Source organism: Protopterus annectens, chromosome 9.part0 (assembly GCF_019279795.1).
Source record: "Protopterus annectens isolate FY-2018-M chromosome 9.part0, PAN1.0, whole genome shotgun sequence".
Lineage (NCBI taxonomy): Eukaryota > Metazoa > Chordata > Ceratodontiformes > Protopteridae > Protopterus > Protopterus annectens.
Genome location: NC_056743.1, coordinates 1,396,352,147 through 1,396,376,547, shown reverse-complemented (window position 1 = coordinate 1,396,376,547; position 24,401 = coordinate 1,396,352,147).

Genomic DNA, 24,401 nt, shown 5'->3' with positions numbered 1-24,401 from the left:
AAATGTTAGGACATACAGTTTTACTACATCAACTTTCTCAGCTTATCTACTCATGTATTTTGGATCTGTCCCTTTTTTCAGGCCTTTGTCCCCCCACTTTGTCAGGCTTGGTCCAGATTAATTGCACTAAGGGGCTCTGAGCATACCTCTCCACTGCCAGAATTTATACAGAATGTCCAGATGTTTGGCCCATACATTTGTTCACTTTCACAATCTATTTGTATTTGTCTGGTAAATCACGGTGATGATCCAAGGATTTATGTCAGTAAATAATGACATATCATTTCAGTTTCCATCCTCATATCCTTCAGTAATTGTCTGCTGAAATACACCCTGTTGCTGTAGCAGATGTCTTCATTTGTAACAGCAATATTTGAAATATGCCCCTATATGTGGCCCATTCTCCCCCCCCCTTTACAGACTTTGCACAGGTTTCTTGCTTGCACTAACAGTTTGAGAGGGATCATTCTGAAGTATAACTGTACTGCATGTTACATATATATATATATATATATATATATATATATATATATATATATATATATTATTTCCTTCCTTTATATTTTTATATATGTATATCTATATTTCAACTCTACTTTTTCATATATATGTTTCAACAGACATCTATCTATCTATCTATCTATCTATCTATCTATCTATCTATCTATCTATCTATCTATCTATCTATCTATCTATCTATCGGTCTACTGCTTTTAGTCAAATTACATTTGGTCGAAAATTATTTCAGGCAGCCCACTTCACTGAAAGCACATTTGATGGAAAGCTCATTTGGTTGAATTCCATTTGGTTGAAAATGGAATATAGCCCCTGCCCCACTGCAGTGCGACCCTGGAGTGAGAATATAAAGTTAGGGGGGGGTGTGAGGGGTGTAGCCCCCACATTTTGCAACTCGGTTTCACTGACGTTATATGTTTCAATGTATTTTTAATGGATACACATGTATATAATAGTGCATACACTGCAATTATGTGGAGGGCTACACCCCCACACCCCCCTTACTTTATATTCTCACTCCATGGATGCACAGCAGTGGGGCAGGAGCTATATGCCATTATATGGAATTCGACCACATGGGTTTTCAGTGAAATACATTTTCGGTGAAGTGGGCTGCCTGAAATCATTTTCGACCAAATGTAATTTGACTAAAAGCAGTAGACCCATATGTGCATATATATATATATATATATATATATATATATATATATATATATATATATATATGTGTGTGGGAACACTTTACATGCTCGAAATACTAAAATATTGAATTTCGGAATTTCGAGCCTGTAAAGTCGAATGGACGGAAATCGTGAACCTGGAAATGTTGAATGCAGAATGTTGAACCCACGGTATGGATAACACGTTAGGTAAATGTACTTTTTTAGGATTTTGGGGAGGGTTTGTGTGTGTTTGAGCATGTTGGGATGTTTGAGGTGTGGGTTAGGGTAGATGTTGTGCAGTGTGAATGTGTTAGTGTTGGGAGTGCTGGTGTTCATGTGTATGTGATGTGTGTTAGTGCGGGAGGGTGTGGAATGTGTGATGCTGGGTTGTGAATGTTATGGAGTGTTGTGTGACCTCAGAGTTAGTATATATAAGTAGGGTGTGTGGGGGGCACAGCCCCCCACATGGGGGTGCAGGGGGGGCTTGCCCCCTTGCATATACTAAAGCTAGGTGTGTGTGTGTGTTTGGTTGTGTGCGTGTATGTTATGTTTGTTGTAGGGAAATGTTGGGAGGTACGTACGTTCGTGTATGTATGTGTTTTCTAGTGTGTGATGTGTGTTTTTTGGGATTTTGTGGGTTCGCGGTTTTGGGTGTCAAGTTTATGTATGTTTAGTGTTTAAGGTATTTGACTTCATGGTTTTGAGATACTGCAATTCAATAGTGCAATATTTCGAGATTATGAAGTGAATCCATATATATATATCTATATATATATATGTGTGTGTGTGTGTGTGTGTGTGTGTGTGTGTGTGTGTGTGTGTGTGTGTGTGTGTGTGCACGTATGTATGTCTATATACAACACATGAATGATTCCACAAAGCTTTCTCCCTAATATTGTATGCCTCCATGGCATGATATGTTTGACATTAATGTCTACTGTTCAGATGGTGTAGTGGTACATTCTTCTGACTGTCGTATGCATGGTCATGGGTTTGACACTTGGGGCTATTGTTTTTTTTTCATTAATGTTAAATGACCAGAATGCATGATACATTTGTTAAAGCATTACACATTTGCACAACTCAGATGGTGTAGTGGCATTTTGCTGTGAGTGTAGAGGACAGCATCCTGCATTCGAGACTTGGCAGGCTTGACTATTTTATTGCTAGGCAGAACAAGGTCTGATGGATACAGAGTGATTAAGGCACATTTAAGCATATTATATTTATAAGTCCAAGAAATATCACTCCGCACAGGACTGACGCTACCTGTGCCAAACTCAGTCCAAGTACATAAACTAACATAAACGGCACAGTAGCGATGCAGGCAGTAAACACAGCACTAACCAAAATGCAGGAAATAAAGCTGAAAATAACACTGCTTCATAAACTTTAAAATTCAAATTTATTGTGACACAAACAGAAGACTTGGTAAGCGCTTTCACCTGGATAGGCTTCTTCAGACCAAAAGAACCTCCTATCCAGGTGAAAGCGCTTACTAAGTCTTCTGTTTGTGTCACAATAAATTTGAATTTTAAAGTTTATGAAGCAGTGTTTTTTTTCAGCTTTATTTCCTGCATTTTGGTTAGTGCTGTGTTTACTGCCTGCATCGCTACTGTGCCGTTTATGTTAGTTTATATTATATTTATAATTTTATATTATAAAATAATATATATATATATATATATATATATATATATATATATATATATATATATATATATATATATATATATATATGTGTATATATATATATATATATATATATATATATATATATATATACACATACACACACACATTATAATTTTACATTTACCTTCCATGGCATCACCCTATGTGCTTTCATTAAATTATATTCTTGTGTGACTATACTGTATGAGGCACTTGTGCTTATATGGGGGTTTCACATCTTTTCTACACTGACATCTCACTTTTGGAACTGCTACACTTCCCTGGTTGACAAAAAACACCAGTTGCTACATAATTTAAGTTTAGTAAAATAATTTTAACACTACTTTCACATAGGACGTGCACACCCGCTTAGCTATGCTTAAACATTTCTTAGGCTAGAAAATAAAGTATATATTATTATTATATTAATATGTTAAATGGGTGGGTCTTGTGGTGTTTTGACAACTAATTGGGACTGCAATCGTGAAATAATGGCAGTCATTTGGCTTTCAGGCTTCTATCCTTCAGGGACACCTGCTAATACATATCTTGTTATCTATCAACTTTCTAAGCGTGTGAGGGCAATTTTTCAGACGTGTCCCTAATGTAGTATTTATTCCCTCCATCATTTGTGCCTTTGTTAATATGCACTGTTGTAAGAGAATATTGGCATACATTTGCTTTCAGACTTCTACCTTTACATAATTAATGCTAATGCATGACCTATTCTCTATCAACTTTCTATGTTTGTGGGGCTATATTTGTGTTTCTTTCACTTTTGGGGGATTTATCCCATTATGTGTGCATTTGGACACATTTCTTGCTTTAGCAGGTTGCAGAAGTGTCATATGGCACTTTAACAATGCAGGGTGTGTGTCACAGAACCTGTCACACACACCCTGCATTGTTTTCTTATTGCCGATTTTTATTTCAGTGTCAGTGGACACTGAAATGATCATTCATTTCAGTGTCTGCGGACACTGAAATACTGGCATAATATTAGAGTAAATCTCTAATATTATGCCAGTTTGGCTTAGAAAGTGTCATAAGGCACTTTCTGAGTGCATGGGGCATGTTCAGTGTCCGTGCACTACTTGGACATGCCCCCTGCACTTGTTCATGGTTCGTGTCCATATAGCCAGTACAGCAGCATGCCTTCATGAATATTTAAGGTGCACTGCTGTGCTAAATGGACATGAGTCAAAGACAGGCCACGCACGGATGGCAAGTGCAAAGGCCAAAATTGTCCACAGTAAAAAGAACAAACAGCCAGCACAAAAGAAGAATACAATCTTTTTTGTTTATTTAAATATAAAGCAGACTGGTTTCAGCCCTGAAGACCTTTATCAATGCAAAAAGACAAAATAGTGTACTGATAACACCCGTTTTAAAATACATTTATTATGTATTCCACCAATCAGGACAAAAAATATATCACTTAATTAGGATATGAAAAACACACTCACAGCAAAATGTGTATTCAATACAGCCACATAAAGAATGTATTCAATATAACCACGTAAAGAAATATCAAATGCAGGAAATGTAAGCATATTTAATACAACAAAAATAAAAACCTAAAAATTAAAACAATGCTGAAAAGTTATGTAGAACCCAATATAGTAAGAATGTCCCTAACAGGAACCTATATTTGGACCTACTAAACTGAACCTTAACTCTATATTTAATATATGTCTTTAAAGGTGCCATTAAGTCCAGGGGGAAACAAACCCCCCAAACGAATGTTCCATACCCTTTCTTTTTTGCTAAGAAGTTCATGCCATTTATTCTTGGAAAACAATAAACCTACAACCTTGTCAATGATGGCAAAGTGAAACCTAGCCGTTTTGTGAACCAATGTATGTTTGTATAAGGCATTTGTAATAACCTTATTTCTGATATTACTCAAATGTTCTGAAATCCATAATTTAAAGGACCTAGAAGTTTAACCTATATAAAATGCAGAGCAGTGGCACTCAGCCAAGTAGATCACCCAACTGCTACTGCAATTTGTAAGAGTCCAGATTTCAAAAACCTTTGTAGTATTTTTGGTGGAGAATTCCTTGGTTTTCAGTACATACCTACAGAAAGTGCAGTGTTCACAGGGAAAACAACCATACACTCTAGTACCATCTAAGGTGTGTTGTTTTCACTTGAACAGATGAATGCCTTTTGTAGAACTTAGATGTGCCCCTAAAGTAACCCATCTTCGATATGAGAAAGCACATCTATTGTCCAATATTCTGGCCAAATATTAATCAGAAAGTAGAATGTCCCAGTGTTTTTGTACCAACTGAATAAGATGTTTAGTATTTCTACAAAAAGTGGTAGTAAACCTAATTTTGGGTTTTTCATGGGATTTAGAACCTTGGTAGGTAAGCAGTTCTTCCCTAGACATCTTGTCCACAATGGAACTGGTATATGACATATGTCCGGTTGAATACCTCCATTCTACAAATCTATGGGTTAAATCCTTATTGAAATGGACAAGATTCGTCTGACTGGAACATATCCATTTTATCCTCATAAATTGTGATTTTGGAATATTCTTCGTAATATAACCTGGACAACAGCTGGATGCATGCAGTAATGAGTTGGAATGAAAGGGCTTCCTATAATCTGTACTAGCCAAAGTACCACCATGCTGTTTATTGATCAAAACATCCAAAAATGGAATTGACCTTCTATGGAAGTCAACAGTAAAGTGAATGCCCCATTTATTGTCATTTAAATAACTAACAAATTCTTGCAAATACACTGCAACAGATTTCCAAATCACCCAGCAGTCATCCAGGTACCTAGAGCAAATATCCATTTCATCCATAAAGTTTTTATGGCTCCTATCATAAATCATATGATGTTCCAGGTAACCAATGAAAAGGTCTGCATAAATAGGGACAAAAGCAGCCCACATAGTGGTACCCTGAACCTGTAAATAACATTTCCCATTAAAAAGGAAAACATTCTTAGTACGTGCTCAACCAAGCAAAGAAGAAAGGTGTTAAACCCAGGACTATACAAATCAAGTTTGGTGAGCCAAAAATCAAGTGCCATAAGACCAGCCCAGTGAGGGATGCTAGTATATAATGATGTTATATCCAAGGTGCACAATAACCATTCGTCTTCCACTTGAGAGTCAGCAATAATGTTAAGGAACTCTATTGTATCCTTGATCCTAGCCCTAACTCCTTTCAACAAAGGTTTTAAATATTTGGTAAGGTAAACAGAAATGGGTTATGTTAAGGAACCCCTTCCTGACACAATTGGCTGCCCGGGGGATTGTGATGGCTTTTGTGCATCTTGGGAAGCAGATAGAGATGTTGACCTTAAGGTGAAAACAGGTTTGTTCATCAATGATGCCCTTACTCTTAGCCATATTCAAAAAGTTATCAGTTTTGAAATGTGAAGTTGGATCAATAAGCATATTTGTATAGAATCTGGCATTATTGAGCTGTTTATTGGCCTCAGTTTCATAATCAGACCAATTCATAACCACTTTAGAACCCCCTTTATCTGCTTGAACTATAACCAGATCTTTCCTACTTTTAAGCTTACAGAGTGCCTCTCTTACTGCTTGATTTAGATTGTTAAAAAGCAAACCCTCACTGGTGTGTCCACCAAAATGTAACTCTTTGAGAATACATTTCTGAAATATCTCAACATGTTTATTCATTGGTGGTACAAAACTAGATGCATGAAATTTAAAGCCCACCTCATAAGGTTCAGTGTGGTTTTCTGAATCCCTGAAAAAAATCTTTAAATTTAGAAGTCTACAAAAAGACAATAATTCTTGTGCAAAATCACTTTCTGAGACAAAAAAACTTGGTATGTAGTTTAATCCTTTATTCAGTACATCATAATCACTGACTGACAAAACAGCAGAAGAAATATTTATGACATTGTTGGTGGTCTTTTCGGCTCCAAGAATTGCAACATGGTCTCTGTTATTAAACTGGGACTGAGCTCTACATTTGTATTTTCTACCCCCCCCCCATTTCGTATGCCCCCTAAAGGGACCTTATCATTAGTTATAAGACCATCATTGGACAAACGTTTGTGCGCTGGTGATGTCTGAAAAACCTCATTTTCAGTATCAGTATGAGAAGATATTTCTTCTCCCGATCCATTGCTTATGGTCTTTTTTTAGAATAGATTTTCTTTTTCTTTTTTGTCTAGGATTCTGATCCCTAGTTTTAAAAAAAACTTGGCATTTTTAGTCTGTTCAAAGGGATAACCTTGGTTGTAATCATACTGATCTCTATTAAATTTATGAACCTTTCTAGCTTTCAGCTCATTTTCAAATTGTAACAAATCCCCACTCAATTTATTTAGACATTTTTTATATTGGGGTTTGTGTTCAAACTGTTTGGCATCATGACACATTTTAGAAACATCTACATTAAGAATTTCAATTCTGCATTTGTGAAAGGCATATAAAGCCTTCACATATTCCATCGAGGAATTTTGTTGGGTGCTGGACCAAGTGGAAAGTAAAACCTCGCCCGGCTGTCCCACTAAAGGCTTCAACCGAATTCTCAGCCCCCTTGGGGTAATGCACTTCTGAATATAGGCTTTAAAAAGCCTTGCATGCCATACACTGGATCTAAGGGCCTTCATATTTTTAAAGATACTATCAAAATGAGAATGACAGCCATCATCTTGGATTGATTCCAGGCCATTTTTGGGTAAATTGGATCGTAGAGACTCAAAAATACCAATATCGCCCTTCTCTACCGATAAATCTTTCAAAATTGTTATAAGGTCCATGATGGAAAAAGAAACACCAACTAAGTACAATAAACAGAGCTAACTAAACAGGGAAAACTGTTAGTGTTTGATATTAACACTGTATATAGTATCACAACTAACCTCTACTACCAAAATAGCCAAAACCAATGACTTGCCAATATACACATAGCTATGTTAACACAGAAATCAAAAATCACAACTATATGTCCACCCCTAAATTAGAATACTAATAATGCTCTATATTATAGTAAGTTAACAGTTTCAAAACTAATAGACTATCAGAACAAATATCAGGAATGCAGCACATCATAGTAACTCACTCCAAGGTTATGGTTATAAAACCAAAAAATATTGCAAACAGCATTGTCAAAGAAAAATGTCTCCACAAATATCGCAAAATGCAAACATACAGATATAAATTTCTTAATAGAAATGAGTCCTTAGCTTGCTTTCATAAACCAATATGCCAGTTGTAAAAAATGGTGGTTGATAATGTTCGTTAAAGCAGTCCAATGTTTAAGCATGAACACCAATTATCCCCAGTCCCATTTACATGCTTTCACAATTCCTAGAAAAAAATACAACCCAAAACTGCTACCAACATACTAATTATAAAGAATTTTAACTAGAATGTCTATAAAGAAGATCCACTGATATAAACATGAACAAAAGTTTGCTTCAGGAACACTCCTTTGGGGTATACACAGCCAAAAAATATTCTTACTGCGCCCATTGTTAAATATGACAATAATGTCCAGTAGATAAATCCACTATTCAGAAACAAAGAGAAATTGTCACCAAACCTTGTATTGTTGCTGAACCCAAAAGTAATTCCCCTATAGGAGCATTAGTTGTTCCAAAGAATGCCTGTTGTAAAAATAGCAACCAAAAAATTGTTCCTGGATCCAAAAATAACTCACATAATAAATGACTTACTAGTAGATCCACTTGTATAAGCACGAACAAAAGTTTGCTTCAGGAACACGCCTTTGGGGTATACACAACCAAAATATATTCTTATGTCCGTTGTTAAATATGACAATAATGTCCAATAAATAGATCCACTATTTAAATTATTCACATAAACTAGAGTTTGTCATAAATCACAATAACAATCCTGGACCCAAAAATGACCCCCAAAACAACTAACATATGGAAATATTGTAAGAAGAATGTGCAAAAGCAAATTGTTGGAAGCACTCGTTGTATTCAATATGACCGTTGTTAAAAAAATGGCGACCAATAATGTCGTTGATAAATATATTGTTGGACTACACTCTGAAATTATCCTAAAACACAATAACAGTCTTTGACTCAAAACAAATCAATAACCAACTCCCCTATAGGAAATGTAGATTATTATCATAGGGAAAGCGTCCAGAAAAACAAAGTTAGAAGCACCTGTTGTTGAAAATGGCGACTGTTAGTGTCCCTTGAATAAATCCACAATTTAAACCAAACTGAAGTTAATACCAACCAAAGTTCCATTCTCCATAGACATTGCGTGATTATCAAGCTGAATTCTCAGAAAACCTGTTTTTAATGTCCCATTATAAATCCTCGATCTCATGATGGTACACAGCCATCCAGCATCAATATTTTCAAAACACAAGCTAGTAGAACTGACCATCCATAGACCCAAAAAAATTGAAGACAAACTCCAAATGGTTAGCAAAAATGGGAAATCATTCCCAAATGATAAAAAAAACTGCAGCTGTATAGAAAAAGACTTCCAAAAATAACAAAAAGGGTGCACCAATAACACCTGAAAGCACGGAAGCACCCAATACCAAAATGGATTCCTCAGACACCACCAGTGAAGTCAAAAGATCCGATAACAGTCAAAGACAGGCCACACACTGACGGCAAGTGCAAAGGCCAAAATTATCCCCAGTAAAAAGCACAAATGGCCAGCAGAGAAGGAGAATCCAATCTTTTTTGTTTATTTAAACATAAAGCAGACTGGTTTTGTTACATGAGAAGGATTGAGATAAAAATAGACAAAAGGAAAGTGTGAAAAGAAAATTTGCGGTAAGAATACAAAGCAAAAAAGATCAGGAACTGAACAGATATGATATATGGGGCAATGCAATTTCATCTTTGGGTGTAAATGTGCACTACATAAGGGCATTTATTTTAATTACACAGTTACATTTTGTGATTTTTTTTTTGAGATTGTACAGATTATGTTGAGATTTTTGTGTGAATATGAAAAAAGACAAAATGACAATCCTTGGAATGGATATATAATGAAAGCATATTTTTGACAGACTAAAAAGAAAGTTCATATACAGTTCTGAGCTGAAGTGGAAAGACAGACTTTAAAAGAACATTTAAAAATATATACAAAGAAATAATAGATATTTCACAAGTTTATGATAATAGGGTTTTATGGACTGGGGCACAAAATTGCAATGTCATTCTGAAAAAGGAAATGAAAAAAATGTACATATTCAAAGAGTTATAAATGTTGATGGTAACAGGTGTGTTGTAAAATACTGGGGACAAAAAAGGACATATTATTTTTGTGGAAAGAAGGACGCTTAGTTAACAATTGTGACAAAAAATGTTACATATGTGGTAAAACAGGACATGAAGCAAAAAAAATTGAACTTGAATGTTATAAATGTAAAAATGAGACATATGGATGGTTTGTAAAGAAAAAGAGAATGAGCTAAGTATTATAAATCAGAGTAAAGAGAAAGAACAAGAAAAAGACTGAAGGTAAGATAGAAATAGATGAAAATTTAGAAAAAAAGGAGATACTGAAAAGCAATGAAGGAACTGAAGTAGAGACAGAATCAGAAGTTAGTGATGAAGAAGATATAAGTTGGAAAATGGGAAGAGGAAAAAAAATTCCATTGGTAGAAGAGTAAATGAGAAATACAATTTAAAGGCACTAATATGAAGGAAAAGAAGAAAAGAAATGGATAATGATTTTCTTATAAGAATTTGGTATAGCATTGATCTCTCATATTAAGAAACATGTAAATGAATAATTTAAGAATTCTTACAGTGAATGTTAATAGTATGAAAAATATTACTAGAAGAACAGCAATTTTAGAATTGTTTAACAAATGTGATATTGATATAATTATTTTGGAGGGCATAAGAATTCTGACACATGAAGAAAGATTACAGACACAGAAAATATGGGATGGGGAAATATGGACCATAGGAAATGAACATTATTCAAGAACAGTGGTTCTATGTAGAAGAGTATTGAAAATTTTGGATGTTATATTAGTCAGATGGGAAAATTGACAATTATAGTTCTAAGATCATAAGAAAAAAGTGTATAGAATCATCTCTGTGTATGCATAATTGATTAGTAAAGAAAGAAAGAACCTTTTTCCGAAAACATTGGGTTATGTATTTGTAAACATGTATATGATAATTACATAAATAAAAATAAATGAGTAAAAGACAGAAAAAGATGATGGAAGTAATAAAATTTGCAAAATTTGTTCAATCAAATATTAAAACATGGACGTACAGGAGAGGTACTTTAAAATCTGAAATATATATTTTTTTGTATCAGAAGGAATATGTGTAATGGAAGAAGAAACTATTGCAACAGGTTTCCGAGATCATTTGGCAATATGGTTGGAAATATATCCCAATAAAGAGTATATAACGATAAGAAATGGTATAAAAAGAATAAATGAAAAGGAATGGAATGAAAAAGGAAAGAAACATATTAAGCAATTATGGATGGATGATATTACAAATAAATTATTCTATGTTAATTGGTTGGAATGGTGGATTGCTTTTAAAAGAAAATATAAAGATAGTCATCTATTTTTAACAAAATAAAAAAAGAAAAAAGAAAAGCAGGAATATGCTAAAATGCATAGAGATGTGATGAATAATTTAGAAAAAATATAATAGAGATTTTTATGAGAAGGAAAAATAAATTTATTAGAAAATTTATTAGAAAATTTATTAGAAAGGTAGAGATTTATTGTCTAAACAAAGGCATATTTTTACTAGGAAGAAAAGAAGTTTCACCTTCTTTAAGCAAGATCGTGAAGAAGAATAGTAGCATAATGACAGAAATGAAAGATAAAGAAGGTAATTTAAAGAAAGTCAGCAACAATTTATGGGAATGGTAAGATATGCGGAAGAAATCCTAAGTAAAAAAAAGAAGAGACCCAGTATAAAGAAATGTCAAGTAAAAAAAAATTTCTGAACAAATTAATGAAAAATTTGAAAAAAGAGATACTGTATGAATTAGAAAAAAGTGCTTAATCGGTTAAATGTAGAATCAGCATTTGGCCCAGATGGGATTGGGTTGGAAATGTATAAAATCTCGAAAGATGGCAGAAAAAATGTAATATGTTTATTCAATGAATGGTTAAAAGAAAGATTAAAATATAAGGAATTGTGCAATGGAGTATTAACATTTATATAAAAAGGGAGAAAAAGAAGTATAAAACTTCAGAGGGATATTGCTTGGAAATCCTGGTTAAAAAATAAAACTCCAACCCTGCTCCAATCTTACAAAGAACTTAGAAACATGTAAAAAACTTATCATCAAAGATAAAAAAATCATTCCTTGCTTCCATACACTATAGTCCACACAAAACCCCCCAAAATTTGGTCCACTGTCAAATTCTCCACCCTAGTACCCCTCCTACCCCAACCCCTTCCCTCACAATACTCCCACAGAAACTGCTACTCTATTAAATCAGTATTTCTTAGACACAATTCAAAGACTAACTCAGCACTGTCCCACCCCCTCTTCTCTGCCCCTATCTCATAGTCCATCTCATAGTCCATCTTCCTCTAATACTTTCTCCTTTCATCCTGTTCCCATTTCCTTTATCAAATCCCTATTGAACAAACTCAAACCCTGGTCTCCCTCTGTTGACAATCTACCCCCACTTTCTTAAAATTGCTGCCAGCTCTATTGCCTACCCTATTTCTAGCCTTATAAATTGCTGTATTACCAAGGTTGTCATTGCCAACATATGGAAATCCTTTTAAACAATCCCACTCCACAAGGGACGTAACTCCATTGACCCATCAAGCTAACATCCCATAGCTATACTATCCCCATTGTCCAAGATACTAGAGAAATGCATTCACTCATGGCTTCTCAAATACTTGCTTGAAAATAATCTCCTAACTCCCTCTCAACATGGTTTTAGACCACACCACAACACTTCTACTGCACTTCTTTCATTCACTCAAACAGTGGCAGAAGCCCATGATGACAACCTTCTTCTGTCCTATTTCTTGATCTTTCCAATGCCTTTGATACAGTCTTCCACTCTAAACTGTTAACTAAACTTTCAGACCTTCACCACACCCCCCTCTCCATATCCTGGTTCTCTAGTTATTTATCTAACAGACTTCAATCTATATACTGGCAAACTGCCCATCAACATCGGAGTTCCTCAAGGTTCTATCCTGGGTCCCCTCTTGTTCAACATTTTTAATAATAACTTACACTCGACTACTAACCTGTAAGCCTTCTTACAATATGTTGATGACTTCACCATCATAGCTACAGCCAACACCATCACTGAACTCCTTTCATGTACCCAAGATACTTTCACCTCCTTAGAGACCTGGCTCACTAGAAATCAATTAATATTGAACCCTAAAAAAACTAAACTCTTATTATTCCTTCCAAAAACCTTGCGCAATATAAATCCTCCTTCGCCATTACCTCCCTCAACAACACCATCATCAAACCTCATACCAAATTATTTGGTGTTACCATCAATGATGAACTAAAATTCAACATACATGTCAATTTATTCCTAAAAAATTATCAAAAATTTGGCCTTCTATACCGTAATCACAAATTTCTTTCTAACTTCTCAAAACCCACTATAGCCTTATCTCTCCTCTTACACAGTCTACTTTATGCAGCCCCTGTCCTCACAAACCTCCAGTTTTCTATTGTCAGCAAATTAGAACAAACCTACAATAAAATAGCTACATTTGCTACTAACCTCTCTTATAAATCCCATCACTGCCCTGCTCTTAAATCTTTACAATGGCCTGAATTTCAAAATCAACTACCCTTTCCACAACTGTTTATAATACACTCAATCCTTTACAACCCTACATCCTGCCCCTCTATCTCTAATACTGTATCACTATATAACCTCAGCCATCAACTCTGCTCATCAGATAAACATCTGCTGGAGATATACAAACCATCTAAATACATTGACAAGTCATTATATAAATACACAGTTGCTCACTCTTGGAACTCCCTTCCTTACAATATAAGAAGTATCTCCCATAAATCACAATTCAAACTAGCACTCAAGTACTACCTAGGGAACACCTGGTCCTGCCCTTGTATAGCTCTGAAGTGACTTCTTACAACCTCTTCCTTGTACACACCATATTTTTTCTTTCTTTCTCTTCTTACTCCTCTTCCTTGGAAAACTCCTCCAGCTCCCTCCATGTGTAAACTCCTTTGTTTTCACCTAGCTTTCTCCTCCAGTTCCTCTATGTGTACATAACTCCTTTGTTTTCCCCTAGCTTCCTCACCATCATGTTTATAATGTACATTATTTCATAGGTTCATAGGTTTATAGGTAGATACTAGGCTATCAGCCCAAGGGCCTACGTAAGACTAGCCAACAAGGTTCCCTGGCTTATGCCACCCAAGAAAGTTATTTTCCTGTGCCACTGTCAAGCAGAAGCAGAAGTGATCCCTGGGGTGTATTTCCTATTTCACATCCACTCATCAAGATTTTTCTTGAAGAGTGCTAATGAAGAACTTTGCTTGACATAGATGGGTAGCCTGTTTCAGAATATTGGAAGTCTCTGGGACAGGAATCTATCCCTCCAGCATGTCCTGTTTATTGTGGTGACAAGGTTTAGGTCCCTAGAGCATGTAGCTCAGAGGGATTGGGATTTCTTTAGGTATAGCATATCCAACAGCTGTGGGTTTGACATAGCTTTATATGTTAGGCAGAGATCACCTCGGAGTAGGCGATATGCTACGGAGTAAAGCTGGAGTTTTTTGAGATGGTCAGTGTAGTGCATTTGTTTGAGGCCAGTAATCCTCTTTGTGAGGTACTTCTGTGGCTTTTCCAGCTGCTGCAGATGTCTTGTGAGGTACATTCCAAAAGGGGCATTGTACTCTATAATGGGTCTAATGAGTGTTGAGTAGAGTGCAACAATGACCTCTTTTTTCCTGGATGAGAACCCTTTTATGATGAGGTGTGCCATGTAGAAGGACATCCTGACTACTGTGGCAATGTGACTATCAAAGGAGAGACTACTGTCCACCTGGGTCCCAAGGTCTCTTATCACACATTCGGTGTTAAGTAGATTGCTGCCTATGGGGTAGTTTATGGATACAGTGTTTTTACCAAAGGGGATGACACTGCACCTTTTGGCATTGAGCTTGAGGCCATGGCTCTGACACCAGGCATCTGTCTCAGCAAGGCCCTTCTGTAGGATGTCCACATCATTTGGGGACTTGACTATGTTTCCTAGTTTTCAGTCATCTGCGAACTTAATTAGCCAGAGGCCTTCTGTGTTAGCCTGTACTTCAGAGAAGTAGATACCAAACAGGAGCGGTCCCAGCAGGACGGAACCCTGTGGTACTCCACTTGTCACTGCTTTGAGGTCAGATTTGGAGTCCGCAACTTTTACAGTGTGGGTTCTGTCAGTGAGCCAGTTGACAACCCATCTTGTGACTTAGGGATTTATACCTAGTTTAGTGAGTTTAGCTATAATTCCAGAATGGGGGATGGTGTCGAAAGCCTTGGCGAGGTCAAGATAGGCTGTGTGAACCACCTTACCCTCATCTATGGCTTTGGTGACTGCCTCAAAGAAGTTGATCAGGTTCAGGAGGCATGATCTGCCTTTCACAAATCCAAACTGGGTAGGGTCCAGAGTTTGCCTTTGTTAATGAGTTCCATGATGATACATTCCATGGCCTTGCAGACAAGGCTCGTCTGGCTAATAGGCTGATAGTTCCCGGGATCAGTGATGGCTCCCCCTTTCTGGAGTGGGATAACTGTTGCTGTGCGCCATTCAGTGGGCACAAAGTCTGATGTGAGACTATTACTGAACATGGTGCTTAAGTGGGGAGCCAGTTAATTTAGAAGTTCATGTAAAATGCAGCCTGAGATGTTGTCCAGTCCCATGAATGCTGTGTTTTTGGCTTTAGAGAGTGCAGCTTTTACCTGCATAGCTGTGATTACAGGAACTCTGCATTCTTCCTGTATAGATATGGGCTCTTTAGGGGGTGAGCGGGGGTAAAGTCATCACTGAACCTATCTGCCAGGATGTTGGCAATATCAGTTGGTTCTGTAATTTTCGTGCCGTTGTGCTGTAACTCAGAGCAGATCTGGGTGTTGCCATCAAGATTTTTGACATAGCTATAAAATGCTTTGTGGTTGTCCTTAGAATTAGTGGCGATTTTGTTTTCATAGCTAGCTTTGAAGGATCTTATAAGGGATCTCAGCTTCTTATTGAGGCTGACCAGGGAGCTCCTCCACTCATGGGATTTTACTGTCTTTTGCAACAGTTTCTTCCTTCTGTTGTACAGTTTGTTTATGGCAGGGGACCACCAGATTGGTTCCTTTTTTTGGAGGATATTGTCTTGGTTCTGTTTGGGATAGTACGATCCATGCACTCGTGTAAGTGCTTATAGAGTGCATTTGTGTAGGATTCAGCAGTCGTAACTGTATTGTCCATCTTCATGGGTGTCATGAAGTTTGCCACTTCTGTCTTAAGAAGCATGAAGTTGGCTTTGGAGAAATTTTTTACTGTGGTTTCCTTAGTAGGGGGGGGGGGGCGGGATGTGGATATCAAGGGTGATTAGCTTATGGTCGGATTGGACCAATGAGGAGTTGACTTCAGGTGTGGAACACCGGTCACTCATGCTGGTAATGACTAGGTCTAGGATATTGTTGCCCCTGGTGGGGGTGTGGATAAGTTGATACAGGGCATTGGAGTTTATGAATTCCAGAAAGCGTTGAGCTAAGGAAGTGGTACACAAGTAGTTTTCCCAGTTAATGGTGGGGTAGTTGAAGTTACCCATTATTAGGGTGTTTGGTTGAACCCTAATATTTTCCAGTACATCAAAAAAACAGGAGGGGGAATCCTGTGGCATGGTGGGGGATCTGCACCAAGCTACAATTTGGATTGCAGTTTTGCCCAGAGTTAGTTGCACTTGGATAACCTTGGATGCATTATGCTGAGCAACTAGCCTGGAGGTGTGGATATCCTTAATGAATATGGACACACCTCTGCCTTTGGTGTTTAGGTCCATGTTACATGGCCGAAAAGTGTGATATGAGTTATAGCCTGATAGTGCATGGGTGCTCTCTGTAGCCTTGAACCAGGTCTCAGTCACTGTACAGATGTCGATGTTTTCCATTTTAAGGAGTGCCTTGAGTGAATGCATTTTGAGATTTGGACTTCTAACATTGAGTAGCATTGCCCTCAGTTTTTGCTTGCTTGTTACTGCTACGGTGGTGAATTTGTCATTTGAACCTTGCCTAAAAAAGGCACTATAGGGGCAGCAAGAGCCTTAGCCAGTATCCGGAATCCCAGGGGTGACAGGTGCAGGTCATCTGTGGTGAAGCATCGTGGTCTGTCAACCATGTCATCCCAAGCAGACACATACTGGATAATTTCATTTTTACAAAAACCTGTACAACATTTTATTGTGTTATCTATTGTTGTTTTAACTCTTTTTGAGATGTAATTTCCTTTTTGTATAACTGTAATTTCTTTTTTTATGACTATAATTTGCAACTGGAGCTTTTCCCCTCGGGTGTCCACTGAAAATGGGCCATTGGCTCAGTTGCACAAAACCTGGTTAACAAATGATAATAAATAAATAATAAATACATAAAATAAAAACTGGAGACCATCAGTTCTCAATAATATAGACTAGAAGATATTTATGAAAATAATGCAAAAGAGATTTGAAGACAAGATGCAATACATAGTGGAGGAAAGTGTGTATTGATATAAAAGGAAAAATATGCTGCCAAGAATTAATAATTCCAGTAAGAGAAATTATAGATGGTGTAAATAGAAAGATAGAAGATATAAAACTTATGGTAATATTAAGAATGTGTTTGATTCAAAACAGCATGATATATTGTAAAAGAAATACTGGATATGTATTATGTTAACAATAAAATAAAGCAAGTGTGTAGAACAGCATATAAGAACAATAAGGTAAGAGTCTTAATGAGTGGTTAAGTAAAGAAATAGATATGAATAATGGTATAATACAAGGGTATCTTATGACAAGTATTTTATTTGTTTTAGTCATGAATGCAATATTTAGACAGATAAATCAGAAAATGAAGAATGTAAATTATAAAATTCAAACAGAAGCTGAAATTCCAGTTATGATATCATATGCAGATGACATTATTATAACAGTTAAGAGTGGATTAGAGAAGTTATTATCTATTTAATTGAAAGCTTAAAGAAAAGAGGTATGACCCTTAATAAAGAAAAGAATATAGGCATTGGTACTACAATAAAATAGCCCGTGTTCAATTTTCTATGAAAGAAATATTTGTTTTAGGGATAAATTTTGATAAAGAAGCAGAAAATAAGAAAGGATTGGATATAATAATAAAGAAAATAAAATATATTTGTATATTATGGAAAACGTATAGATTTGTATATAAAAAGTGTATTTGATTAATTCAGTGTTTATAGAAAAGACAGAATAGTTATCCTGTGTTGTCATTATTCCTAGAGTATATGAAAAACTTTTACAAGAAATATTCATTTCCTTTATATAGGGTTGAGATTAAATCCTGTTAAGAGGGGTGTATATACATGAATAAAGAAGAAGGAGGATTAGGTATGATAAATCAAATAGTTTATGCTGCTTCATTAAATTTATATAAGGTATTAAAATAGTTAAAAAATGAGAAATTAGTACAAATGTATTAAAGTATAAGTACAAGGAATTCTGGGAAATATAAGAAATAATAAAAGAACAAAAGACTGTTTTAATAAAAAAATACAGAATTATCAACAAAAGATAAGAATGTGGAAAATCCAGATTGATGAGGTGGAAGAAGGTAGAAAAATATTAATATGAGGAAATATTATTGTATTAATCCATGGAGAGTTTTGTAGATATTGGGAATAAATGAATTAACCATAAAGGCAACTATGCCTTATAAAATGAAAAGTTAAAGAATATGCTTCTATTATGAAGAAGACGGTACAACAGAACTTGTTTTCCTAAAATGTGAGAGAATTAAAAAGTTGTGTAATAAATTATCTATAGAACATTTTCTTTGAAAATATCAAAAATTATGGAGATATAATTATGGACATGTTTGAATATGGATATTATGAAAACATAAAACAATGAAAATATATTTAGTTTAGAAAGTATTTTATGAAGTTTGGGTATCATGGAATGAAAGAATTAATGAAATCATGTTTAATGTAAACTGGATATTGTCACTAATATTAAAGAAAATTAGATTATGGTTATGGAAAAAAGCAAGTTTTTATATGTAAAATATGAAAATGAAAATGATTTACAATGATTTATATATATATATATATATATATATATATATATATATATATATATATATATATAGGTCTACTTTGTCTTACTGAAAGCTCATGCTTTTGACAAGAGAAATTACAACTCCATTTATGCGAAAGTGCACTTAAACAAAAGTGCACTTTTGCGATTACTGTTTCATCAAACCGGTAATATTTTTTAAAAAAAAAAACACTGTAGCACTGAAGCAAGCTACAGGAGGAAAAAAGGGAATATACTGTTTGCATGAATGGATTATAAAAAAAAAATATGAAACAGACAGTGAAACTTAGGAGGAAGATAAAGAACAAAGTAGAAAGGAATGGGAAATAGGAATGGAAGAAAACTTAGAAACAGAAAATGATGCTAATAAAAGAAAGGAAAAATAGAAGAAAATAGAAATAGATTCAGAAGTTGGTGATGAAGAAGATATAGGTTGGGACATAGTAAAAGGGAGAAAAAAACTTCAAAGGCATAAATCTAAAAGAAAAAAGAAAGGAAACAGATAAGAAACAGTATGTTTTAAAAAAGTAGTATAACAGGAGGATGATTTCCTTTAGATTAAGTAATAGAGATGCTAACAATTTAAGGATTCTCTCAGTAAATATCAGCAGTATGAAAAACATAATAAGAAGGATAGGGATTTTGGAATGGTGTAATATATGTGATGTAGATATAATTGTTTGGAAGATATAAGATTTCATGCAAATGTGAGGAAAGATTACAGACAGAAAAAATATGGGATAGAGAAATAATATGGAATTTGGGAAATTAGTGTTGTTAAGGAATAGCAGTTTTATGCAAAGAGTGGTAAAGCTCTTAGATGTAATGTTAGAATGGGAAGACTTACTATTGTAGATTTATGATGGCAAGGAAAGGTGTATATACTTATAGCTCTCTCTCTCTCTCTCTCTCTCTCTCTCTCTCACTGTGTGTATGTATATATATATATATATATATATATATATATATATACACACACACACACACACACACACACACACACACACACACACACACACACACACATACATACACATCATTTGTAAAGAGAGGGATAATTTATTTCAACAGATGTTGGATTATGTAGTAGTAAACATAGATATTATAATAACAGGAGACTTCAATTGCAAAAAGAAAAAGAATAGAAAAGATGTAAAAAATGAAAGAAGTTATGAAATATTGCAAATTGGTAATGTGCAATAGAAAGGTATGGACATATAGAAGAGGTGTATTAAAATCTGAGATTGATTATTTTATAATATCTGAAGGTCTAAGTATAGCCAAAGGAGAATCGGTTGCAACAGTATTTACACATCATCTGGCTGTATGGTGGAAATAAATGAAAAACAAAGAATATATTAGTATAGGAAAGGATATAAAAAGATTTAATGAAAAGCAATGTAATGAAAAAGGAAAGTAATTGATGATACAGTTATGGAGAGATCATGTTACTGTAAGGGAATTTTATGTTAGTTGGTCAGAATGGTGGATTATTTATAAATACATATAAAAGAATTTAAGTGTTTGAGCAAGAATACGATATTTTCATACAGGCTGCCTTTTCTGATAAAGATAAATGTACAACAGCATTTATTCTACTAAATTTAGCTGGGTTAGAAGCCATAGAAAGAGAACGTTCATTTGTGTATGCACCTGCTATATATGCTGGAGTGGGGGAAAACCATCATATTGTTGTACAGGTTGAGTCAAAGGAGGACCCAGAGTGCTTAAAATGTAAATTTAGAGAAATGTGTAACCCACAGACAAATGTTACACTGGAAAGGCACTTATTGTATTCAAGGGATCAAAAGCCTGATGAAACTTTTGCAGCATATATATCTGACCTAGAAATAAGGCTAAAATGTTTGGATTTGGTGACTTAAGGGATAAGCTGATAAAAGGCAGACTTGTGTGTGGTATAAAAGATGAGGCTGTGAGAAAGAACCACAAGAGCCACAGCTATCTCCCTTGGTAACAATTGATCAGGAAGGTCCTTGTGTCAATGTTATAGTGCAAAATTCATCTTCCTCATTTTTTGTCCTTGACATAGCAGCTACTAGATCTATGAATACTTCAGCAAATAGTGAACATCTCCTACTTTCTGAAAATGCATTTTGTGGAGTGGGAGTGTCTGGAGTCCTTTTAGATTATCCAGAAACAAAACGGGTTCCTATTCAAATTGGTCAGCTGAAAGAACAACACACTTTTATTGTAAGATACCCTGCTCCTTTAAATCCTTTTTGTATGGATTTATTATGCAAGTTGAGATGTACTGTTTATTGTACACCAGATGGTGTTTTCCTTGATATCCAGAATGAAACTCTAGGTTTGTATTCAACTAACATCTGTAGAGATGAAGGTATCCTTTGTGTTGTTTTGACATCAAAACAGAGTTCAGATATTGCTGACTTGGAAGGATTAGATGTAATATGACTCTGGACTATTTATAAAAAATGAGGTAGGGCTCTTAAAAGATACAAAGTGTGTACAAATAACACTGAAACCTTGTGAGCACAATGGCATTTCAATATCTTTTGGCAGCTGAAACAGAGAAAGGAGTCAAACCTGTTATTTCTGTCTTACTGCAACAAGGAATAATAGTCCTGAGTTGAAGTCCACGTAACAGTCCTATTTTACCAGTCAAGAAACCAGGAAAATGCTCTTATAGATTTGTACAAGATTTCCAAGCAGTCAATCCAATAGTAATACCAACTCCTCCTGTAGTTCCTATCCATACCCTTTAACCTTTTCATGCAAAAAATCTGGACAAAGCCCAGGAAAATGGGGGGGGGGGGGCAAAGGCCCAAAAATAGGGACAGATTTTAAATACTGCTCTTATAGTTTCTAGAGTAACAGGGTTTGCTAAAACATACATTTTCTGAAGTATTTGAAGTCTGAAACTCAAATGTATGTCATTATTTAGTGACTTCAGTCATCAGATCATCCAGTGATTTGTCAGAAAACCACAAATTTTATGAGGAACAGACCAAAAATATAAGCCAAAAATCTGGACATTCTTTGAAAATCTGGACAGTTGAGAAGTATGTTCTTATCCCTGCTATGGTACTAAGTTCAATTCCATCAGACAACATGACCTTCTCAGTGAAAGATATTTCTTCTGCCTTATTTTCTGTTCTAGACAACCTGATAGTTATCTGTCTGCATTTACATACAGAGGGCAACAGTGTACTAGGGCTAGATTACTGCAAGGATATATTGAACCATCCACCCTTTTCTCTAGAGAAATTTAAAAAAGAACAGCTGGATAAGATTACATTCCCATGTGGGTCTACTTTAATTAGGTACATAGATGATTTGCTTTTAGCCCCAAAACCCCTCATGACTGCAAACAAAATAGCATCTTTCTTTTAGCCAAACCAGCAGAACTAGGATTTAAGGCTATTAAGGACACATTGCATGTAAGGAATTGCAGGTTCAATAATTGGGACTTTTTTTTCAGAAAGTTCCAGGCAAATCTTGTCTTCATGCATTACTGTGATACAAGCTGCATGTTGCTCTACTACATTAATACAGTTACAGGCTTTCCTGGGACTGACAGGTTATTGCTGACAATAGATTTTTAATTTTGTAGAAGTAATAAAACCATTATTAGAATTGTTAAAGAAAGCCCCTGGCAGGGCCATCACAAAAGGGTTTTTATTCATTTAAAAACTTTACTTTAAAACACTTCTGCACTAAGGTTACCAGAGTATTCTAAAATATTTTTCTTGTTGTGTTGTGAAAGAAATAAGGTAACATTAGGATTATTAGCACAACAAAGGAATTATGGTTATAGACCTATTGCTTGCTTTAGTACAGATATTGATCCTGTAGCAGCAGCCCACCCCACTGCCTTAGGGTGGTGGCTGAAATGGCGCTCTTGGTAGAAATGGTGGCTGCTCTGTCTCTCAGGCACAAGAGCTATGTGGCAGTTCCATATTTTGTAGAGGTATTGTTACTAAAGAGTAATATGCAATACCTATCTGCAGCATGATTGTCTAAATGTGATTGTCTTTACTTAATAATCCTTCTTCTTGTTGATGGCTTATGTGTTCAAAGAGAAGATGGAGTACTTGTAGCAGCCTTTTCCATTTGTACTCAACACTTGCTTCTTTTTTTCATTTCTGACATGAGCAAATCATGCTGGAGAGATAGATACATCTCTCAGAGACTAACTCTCCTCTGGAACAAGCTTCCCATTCACATGATACAGAGCCCCTTCCTGACCCTCTTCAAGTGCAACCTAGATCAATAGATGGGTGACTAAGTTTACTCCTGGGGTGGTGCCCATGTCTCTCAGGGACAAAGGTAGTCAGTATTAATTTCCATAGACTCATACCTCTGCAAACTTCACTCACCTAACTACTGACAACTAGAGCAACTCAGGATAAATATGTCTAGGCTTGTAAGGGCTCCTGGGCTGTTAGCCTAGTAACCTCCTGTAACCCTATTTATCTATGAAGACAGAATTTTGTTAACCTGATAATTAAATGGAAATGTGTCTGTTCAAATAGCTGAATCTGGGGGCCATTAAAACTGGAAAAAAAGTTAGTCAGTGATAATTTTCACGGACTCAGGTTATGCTTATGGAGTAATTCATGATTTGGGGACATTTTGGAAAGAAAGGAGGTAATTCACTTCAGCAGGGACTGTTATTGGAAATGCTGCTTTTGTTAATGTATTACTGAATGCCTTATTGTTACCGAGGGAAGTCATGGTAATTAAGTATTCCTCAAACACAAATGATGATTCTTATATTTGCAGAGGCAATAGCTTTGCAGATATGGTGGCAAGACAAGCTGTGTTGTCTTATCCAGTTCAGATATAATTTTTGCAACAATTTAATATAATTAGCAGTATTTCTTTGCAGTAATTGTCACCTTTTCAGAGTCAGACTAAGGATACTGAATAGGTGAGGTTGATGAATGAGAGCTGCAGCCATACTCCAGACCATTTGTGGCACCACCTGGATGGGCAGCTGGTAGCACTATAAAATTTCTTAACTCATTTGATTATAGCCTACTACTTACCTTTTTATTTGTGAAAAAATGCGTTAATAAGACAAATTTCAAATTACTAGTATTCCTTTCACTCTTCAGAAGTCACTTAATATTTTCTAGAAACTTGAGTAGTGTGTTTAGAATGCAATGCATCTAAAACTGTAGTGGAACTTGTACAGACTTTGAAAAGCATTGAGAGCCATTTTGCTCTACACAGTGGAATTTTATTGAACTTCCACAAATGAAAAGTTTAAGTGTGCGCTTGTTGCA